This window comes from Phoxinus phoxinus (genome assembly GCF_949152265.1).
Source record: "Phoxinus phoxinus genome assembly, chromosome: 3".
NCBI lineage: Eukaryota > Metazoa > Chordata > Actinopteri > Cypriniformes > Leuciscidae > Phoxinus > Phoxinus phoxinus.
This window is the reverse complement of record NC_136878.1, coordinates 19,734,641-19,742,281: the sequence shown is the minus strand read 5'-3', so window position 1 is coordinate 19,742,281 and position 7,641 is coordinate 19,734,641. Positions and strand designations below refer to the sequence as shown.

General features: G+C 39.8%; 1 long non-coding RNA gene across 1 annotated transcript; it reads right to left on the bottom strand.

Moving 5' to 3' along the window:
* Window positions 1-6,224: 6,224 nt before the first annotated feature.
* On the bottom strand, window positions 6,225-6,762 carry LOC306995680. The gene is made up of 3 exons (XR_013796912.1): window positions 6,631-6,762; window positions 6,400-6,543; window positions 6,225-6,314 (listed from the first exon to the last, which is right to left on the bottom strand). It is a non-coding gene; the product is annotated as an uncharacterized lncRNA (long non-coding RNA).
* Window positions 6,763-7,641: the final 879 nt, after the last annotated feature.

Here is a 7,641-nt window from a genome sequence, read left to right as displayed (position 1 = left end):
CGCCTCCCCCTTTGGGCTTTGAGCGAGCGTGCAGTGTCAGTGTATCGGTCAAAATCTCTTATATACGGTCTATGGTCAAAATACAGATGGAGAAGAAAGTTTCAGTTTTGCAGTTTCCGTCAAAATAAAATATAATGTTTATCCCTGTCCAGCCCTGATCATGTGTCTACCACCACGGACATAATCCTGTTGTTTGTAGATTTTACAGTGAGGCATATTTCTTTGTGCAGAGAGGGATAATTGTTATTTTATATGGTTTTACATGCCATTTTTATAGGCTACATTTATAAACACTATGCGGACATGCAGGCTAAGTGATGATAGGGCTATGATGTTTGTCCATGTATCTACACGGTAAATTAAGAAACGGGAAAGTAAAGTAATAAGTAGTGAAGTTACTTTTCAAATGCAGTAACTAGTAAAGTAATCTCATTACAATTTACAGAAGTAACTAGTAACTAGTAACTAGTTACTTTTTTTGAGTAACTACCCCAACACTGTTAAATAGTTGTAAATCTAACAAGGGCTTTGGATGAAAGATAAATTATGTGTTTATATCAATAAGCAAGAGTTTCTGGTAAGAATCTATTCTATATTAACAATGCATTAAATCACATTACACATTAATAAACAACAATAAATAAATAAATTAAAAACAAATTAAGTGATAACTCGCATGCATCTGCTCCGTTAATGAAGCCATGTCTTAAGTCAAGTGATTGTCTTCTTCTTCTTTGTTTTTAACGGTGGTTGACAACCAGCTTTTGGGTCGTGCCTTTGCCGCTCTTGATTGACAATCACAGGCGTCCAATCACAAGTGACTTCCGGGAAAAGGGATGTAACCAATGACATTTGAGGTTATTAAAACAGTAAGCCCCGCCCCTCGACTGCCAAAAATAAAAGTGTTCGAGCGAGCAAAAGCAGCAGGCGAGAGCAGATCGAGCGCGAGAGCGTGGGGAATGATCATGCGCGCGCGCGATGGCTTGTATTGCGTGCAGAGGAGATGTCTGCGCGCGCGCGAGGGCTTGTATTGCGTGCAGAGGAGATGTCTGCGCGCCCGCGAGGGCTTGAATGAGCTCGCGAGTTCCCGTTTCCTCGCGTGTAGATCTGTTATTCGCTCGCGAAAGTCATTTACCGCGCGCACCAGCATCAGCTGTGCGCTCGTTTATTATTGCCATTGATTTGCCGCCATACATTGATACGTCCGGGTACTATCACTGTTGTCGAAAATGGAGGAGATAATTATTGTTGCCGTCTGTGGGTACCCTGAAATTTATTCACGTCGCCGTTTGGCTTTCCTCCGTATTTGGGACTTTCACAACAAGTAGCACACAGAGCAGCAATATCAAATATTTCAGACATGATGGAAAAAATATGCCAGAAAGAAATTGTGTTGTTGTTGATGATGATGACACACTCCTTTTTGCGGGATTATTCACAAGTGTTTTATTGGATTATTCGCAATTATCTGCAAGAAAACATCCCGCGAGTAATCTAGAGCGATTAACGCGATGCGAATATACACTTCATGTTTGGTGTGAACACGCCAGCGGCGCCGGCGCGAACTGTGGGCGGGCCTTATGAATATGCCGCTACTGTTGGCTCTCATGGTTCTCATATTTTAAGGAACATTTAATAGCACTATATATAGTAAATTGTTGATTTTGATATTTGGAATGAATGTTAGGTTCATTGACTTAACTTTTTATAGTTGTTCATTAAATGTAGTATTTGTATTTAATTGTTGGGACCCCAGGAAAAGAAGCCACTGCCTAGGTAGTGGCTAATGGGTATCCAAATAAACAAATAAACTTAGATAATAGATGGAAAATACCTTTTACAGCCAATACAGGCAATTTACTTAGGAAAAATATTTTCTTTAAGTTTTTTTGACAGTTAGGCCGTGTGTCCACCAAAGCGGTTTTTCACGCGGCTGGCAAATTTTTTCAATGGGAGTGCCGCGTTTTTAAAATGCCATGATCGTAACGAGGTGCTGAGCGTTCGCCGTTTTTTACAGGTCGCCGTGAGTTGAAGAATGTTAAACTTTGGGTAAAACGCCGCACTCATCACTGTCACTTTTTACCCAACCGACCAATCACAGTGGAGGAGGGGCGGGACTAATACCATACCGACCAACGGATATTCTGTATCATAGCAACGAAGCATCTCAACTGAAAAAAAACTGCACTGAGCATTCAAATCCATGCTCAAAACTCACCTATTTTCTGAATGTCATAATGCTTAAGTTTTTTTATTTATTTTTTTAGTTATCTGTTTGTGTTTTGCTGGGTGCCACCCCATCTACCCAATTCTCATTTATTCTACTTGCACTCTCATCTACCTACTGTTGTTTTGTCTGCTGTCTTTGTCAATTGCCTTTATTGTTGTTTGTTTAGTTAGTTAGTTAGTTAGTTAAGCTTTATTATCCCCCATGGGGCAATTTAGTTTACAGCCAGCAGTCACATACAACATACCATCGACACAAAACAAAGAACACATTGTAAAACAATACATTAAATATACTCATTCATTTAAAAGACTAATCGCTCTGGGGATCATGGACTTTTTGAACCTGTTGGTGTTACCCCGTGGAACATTATAACGATGCCCGGAAGGAAGCAGTAAAAACTCTTGGCACAACGGATGAGAAGGGTCAGCAATAATAGCCTTAGCCTTCCTCACACATCTGACCCTGTATACCTTGCTAAGGTCATTTAAGGCAATTGCAGCCAAAAGCGTCCTTGAGCCTGAAAGGCACTATATAAATAAAACTTGTTATTATTATTAATTACACTAACATGAGTAATTTCTAACATGTCTGCATTCCTCCAGTGTTATTGTTCCATCATTGTCTGTGTCATGCATGTTGAACAGAACTACAGTATCAAATAAGAGACAGTATTGTTTCACTAGTATTGTGAATTCATGGCTCAGTTCACTGGTACTTTATCTCCAAGGGCCCTATTTTAACAATCTGAAACGCAAGTATCAAACGCGAAACGCAAGTAACTTTGTGGGCGGATGCTACTCCCAGCTATAAAATACATAGGCTATTACATTCCTTACATTTTATAGAAAAATTATAGGTAGGCCTATAAATAGGTATTTAGATCACCAGATATGCAGTGTATAAGGCCTACACAATCACGTTACCACGGCACGTGTATGCCTGCTTAACCCACATGCTCAGCTCATTGCGACCTGTTTAACGGAATATTACAACCTGAGCCGCTACAAAGAGAATATAACACTGTCAACTGCAACTAATTATCAAACATTTAAAATCACGAGCAAAATATTTAAACAATATTATCTGGCATTTAACACTAAATGAAATATGTGCACCTACCAATAATTTCAGGCTTATGGTTGGTCATCATCTGGAAGAAGATGTGGTAGCCTCTCTCATCTGGAAGCTGTCACTCTAGACTTCTCCAGCAGATCTGTTGAGAGAATGTACTTGAGTCACAATTATCTGAAGAGAGACAAGTCAATTGGCGCTTTTCCACTGCATGGTACGGTTCGGTACGGCACGCTTTGGCGCGTTTCCACTGCATGGTACGGTACGGCTCGGTTCGGTACGGCTCACTTATGGCGCGTTTCCACTGCATGGTACGGTACGGCTCGGTTCGGTACGGCTCACTTATGGCGCATTTCCACTGCATGGTACGGTACGGCACGGCTCGCTTCGGCTCGCTTTAAATGGTACCACCTCTGTTGAGGTTCCAAGCGTACCGTACCGATACTAAATGTGACGTGAAAACACTGCAGATCGCTGATTGGTCAGACAGAATCGTTTCAGCGTCGTTGTATTTGCGATACGAGACACGACTAAATCCGCTAGATTTAAATAGCCAGACAACAGCCAACGCGGTAGCACCTGTTTTTAGAGTATTTACTTGACAAAAGAAGTTAAAAAAAAATCAAACAAGAAATGGCTGAATCGTGGTCAGTGGACGAGGTGCAGACGTTCCTCTCGTTGGTTGCCGATGAGCGGATCCGGCGAGAGCTGCGGATGGGGCAATACTGAAAAAGTGTTCCAAGAAGTAGCACAGCTCTTAGCCGGAAACGGCTACCACCGGACCCGGGATGTAGAGGCTAAACGCACGTAAACGCCGTTTGGGCACCTCCCAAAATTCTGAAATAGCGTTTATCCACCTCCAAAGTGCGTTTATCCACCTCCAAATTGCGTTTATCCACCTCTATAGTTCCTAAGCCATTTTAAATTAAGCTTAGGCTATTAGTTTCATATTGTTCATTATTAGTTTCAGAGGTTGTTAAACCTAAGACGAAGTCTTTTGCGCTACATTACTGTCAGTAGCTGCACGGGTTAGACCATAATAATACAGGGCTAGCCTAAGATTATCACAAATAAACACAAGATTTTGACGCATATCCAAGCGTTTGTGGAGCGGAGTGTGAGTGCACACTGCATGGCACGGACGCGCGGGCGCGAACACTTGCATTATTTCCCTATCAACAGTGAAACAATTAAAAATACTCTATCATTTCTGGTCATACAGAAAATAATAATACATTATTCGCAACTACTTTTATTTGTGTAAACTCGCAATAACAAGAAAACGTTGTGCTTTTGTCAAATCAAATAAAACAATCAGCCGCGCTTTCATGATCTCCGTGAACTGGAGCGCGAGAACTGAAACTAAATAGTCTATGTAGGCTAAAGCTCGAAATGTCCACTTTAAAACGAACAAATTCGAATCGAAAGCTAATACCTTCTGATTATGTAATGCGTATGAAAGGTGCATTTCTCTCTAAAGCGCATCCGCTTAACAGCGGAGATGGAGATATGTTTTTAGCCGACACTGATTTAGAAAACAATAGTTTATTAATAAACAATTAAAATGCCTCGTTATTTTTTCAGACACATTTATTAGGCTATCGTTAGCCTATAAATCACCTTTCTGTAGGCTGTGGTTCCAGAGATATATGGCTCTTCTCATTCAGCACTGCGGGAATAATATAATTTCCAGGTTCTAATTTTGTCTTAGAAAAATAAATCAACAACAACAAAATCCATATTAATTTGTGAATATTTTAAATGTTTAATTAAGGTGCAAAAAGTAATAAACAAAAATTCGTCAATATTTATTTTTTTGTGCAGCATTTGGTGTAGCCTAGGCTACAGTTCAAATTAAAATTTTGGTGTTCAACTTTGCCTTTTAAAAATACAACAACCGTTTTCGTTTTGTAATTACGGGTTAAAAATATTTTTGTTCTCTCTGTTTTGTCATTTTGTAAACTTTATAGATTTCAACCGTATTATTCCTTCTTGAGTCTTTTTAACAAGAACTTAGATTAATGTATGAATTGAATAGTGATTGTGTGACCTATGATGAGGGAACAACCAGTGATAACCTTGGTCATCAAATGATAGCCTATAGCGATGTCATCAGGATATAAATACACTGTAGGCAGTGGCCCACCTTACCACCAGAATTTATAGTTTACCCACCTCTTTTTTTTACCACTACACCTCTGACCAGACCTACAGTGTAGGGAAAATAAAAAAAAATAAAAAGTGACTACCGAGCCAGTAGAGGCGGCAACTAATAACGATCAGTCCCACCCACTTTGAAGCGGTACTAACTGCAGTGGAAAAGCAACCGAGCTAAAGCGAACCGAACCGTGCCGTACCGAGTCGAGTCGTACCACGCAGTGGAAAAGCGAAGCGAGCCGAACCGTTCCGCGCCGAGTCGAACCGTACCGAGCCGAACCGAGCCGTACCATGCAGTGGAAAAGCGCCAAATGATTAATGAAAGCATGTCCACCTACATGTCTCAATGTCAGCACTAGCCAGTTTACAGATGTAACAAAGTAAATTCTGATGAATTTACCCTGTTTGAAAGAAGAAAAAATAGCACAATAGATAAATAATCTCTTTATAGAAAACTCTGTATAGAAAAATCCAACACAATTGACTAACTGTATTGTAAATAAAAAGTGGTTCACTTACAAAACGGGAGGAGTTGTCATTTCTCACAGTCTTGGCATTACCATAAGACTCAAGCAGAGGGTTGGCAGCAATGATCTGGTCCTCAAGAGAGCCCTGTAATGTTTGAAGGGTTTTCAGTTATTTTCTATTTCATGACTAAACACTATTTATAAGCATTTCATAAATTCACATATCATATAGTTTGTGAGATAAGTGTAAATCAACATATTTCAAAATAATATATATGACGTAGTTTTGTATCTTATACCTTTATTTAACTGGCAGACACCACTTCTGCATCATACACTGGGAGCCACTTGTAGGGGTTCACAGTTGCGCAGAAGAGTCCAGAGTAGGTCTGAAATTAACGGAGAAGTGGTCAGATTGCAACAACACAGACAAAAATAACTTAAATGCTTTTGTTTGTTGTTTTCAGAATTTACGTAGATCATCCACGCAGCATAACGCTCTTTGAGGTTATACAGCACAGAGGCTTCATTGAGATGGGTCATCATGGCCATGTCCTCAATCTTGTCATATTTGGGAGGATTCATTGGGTAGACATCTTCTTCCTTAGCAACTCTCTCCTATAAATTTGCTATATTAGATATAAAAGAAAACAATGTAATAAGTAATTTAATGAGCATCTACATTTAATGGAAGTTCAAACTCACCTCCTTAGTGTCAAGCAAAACAACTGTGGCTTTGCCACCGTCTTTGCTCTTGATTGTTTCCTTGAGGTACAACTCTTTGACATCAGCCACATAGCAGGCAGTCTTGGCATCAAATGGTTTGTTCTGATCCTCAATTCTCTCCTTCTCAGGCTAACAAAGGTAAATGGCAGCCTTATAAACAGCCATCTCCGCGTCATGGTGGCGGCATACTAAAATTTGTAAAATAAACATTGATATGCTTTTTGAATCAATAAAATAGTTATTGATAATCAAACATACTGTCCACAAATAGTATGCATAGAGGGTCTCATATAGTTACAGAATATTAAAAAGTGAAAAAGCCTATTCAAATGTAAAAAGTGAGAACGCACTAGTCATTAATTTATGGCGTCTCTAATTAAATCTTCTGTCACAATATGCATTTTTTTGATACTGTACATTCTAATACATAAAAAAAACTGCATAAACAAATTAAACTAACTGTAATTTGTTTAACACTTGTGTGGTGAAGTGCCGTTTACGAATAGCTCCGCCCCATGATTATTATTAACGGAACAAACCTTATATAAAGGGCCTTCCCAGAGTAACAGGATATCGCGCTCAACGAGGTATGCAACGGAGAACCTAGGACTGGAGTTTTTGGGCGGGTGCTGGAAGTCGACTGGAGCCGGAATTGAGTTGGACGGTGGATTCTTTGGACTGAGCGAAAGCAGATTGCAATCGAACTGTATCGTGAATGTAGCAATGGGATATAGTTCAGATGGTAATGATAATGGGTTGCCTTCAGATATGGAGGTTAGTCAAACAAAAAAGGCAAGGAAAAAATCTTGGTCTGAAGCGAGTAGTGGAGGAGAGAGTACTCCAAGACAAATTAACAAAAAGATTAAAGCCAAATCTAAGGGGAGCAGTAGGCCTGATGATGACAAGCAGGAAGAGTGGAAAGTAATTATTACGCTTGGTAATGATAAAGGTCACTTCCACCCAGTTCAGGTGACAAAAGCTATTGAGAAG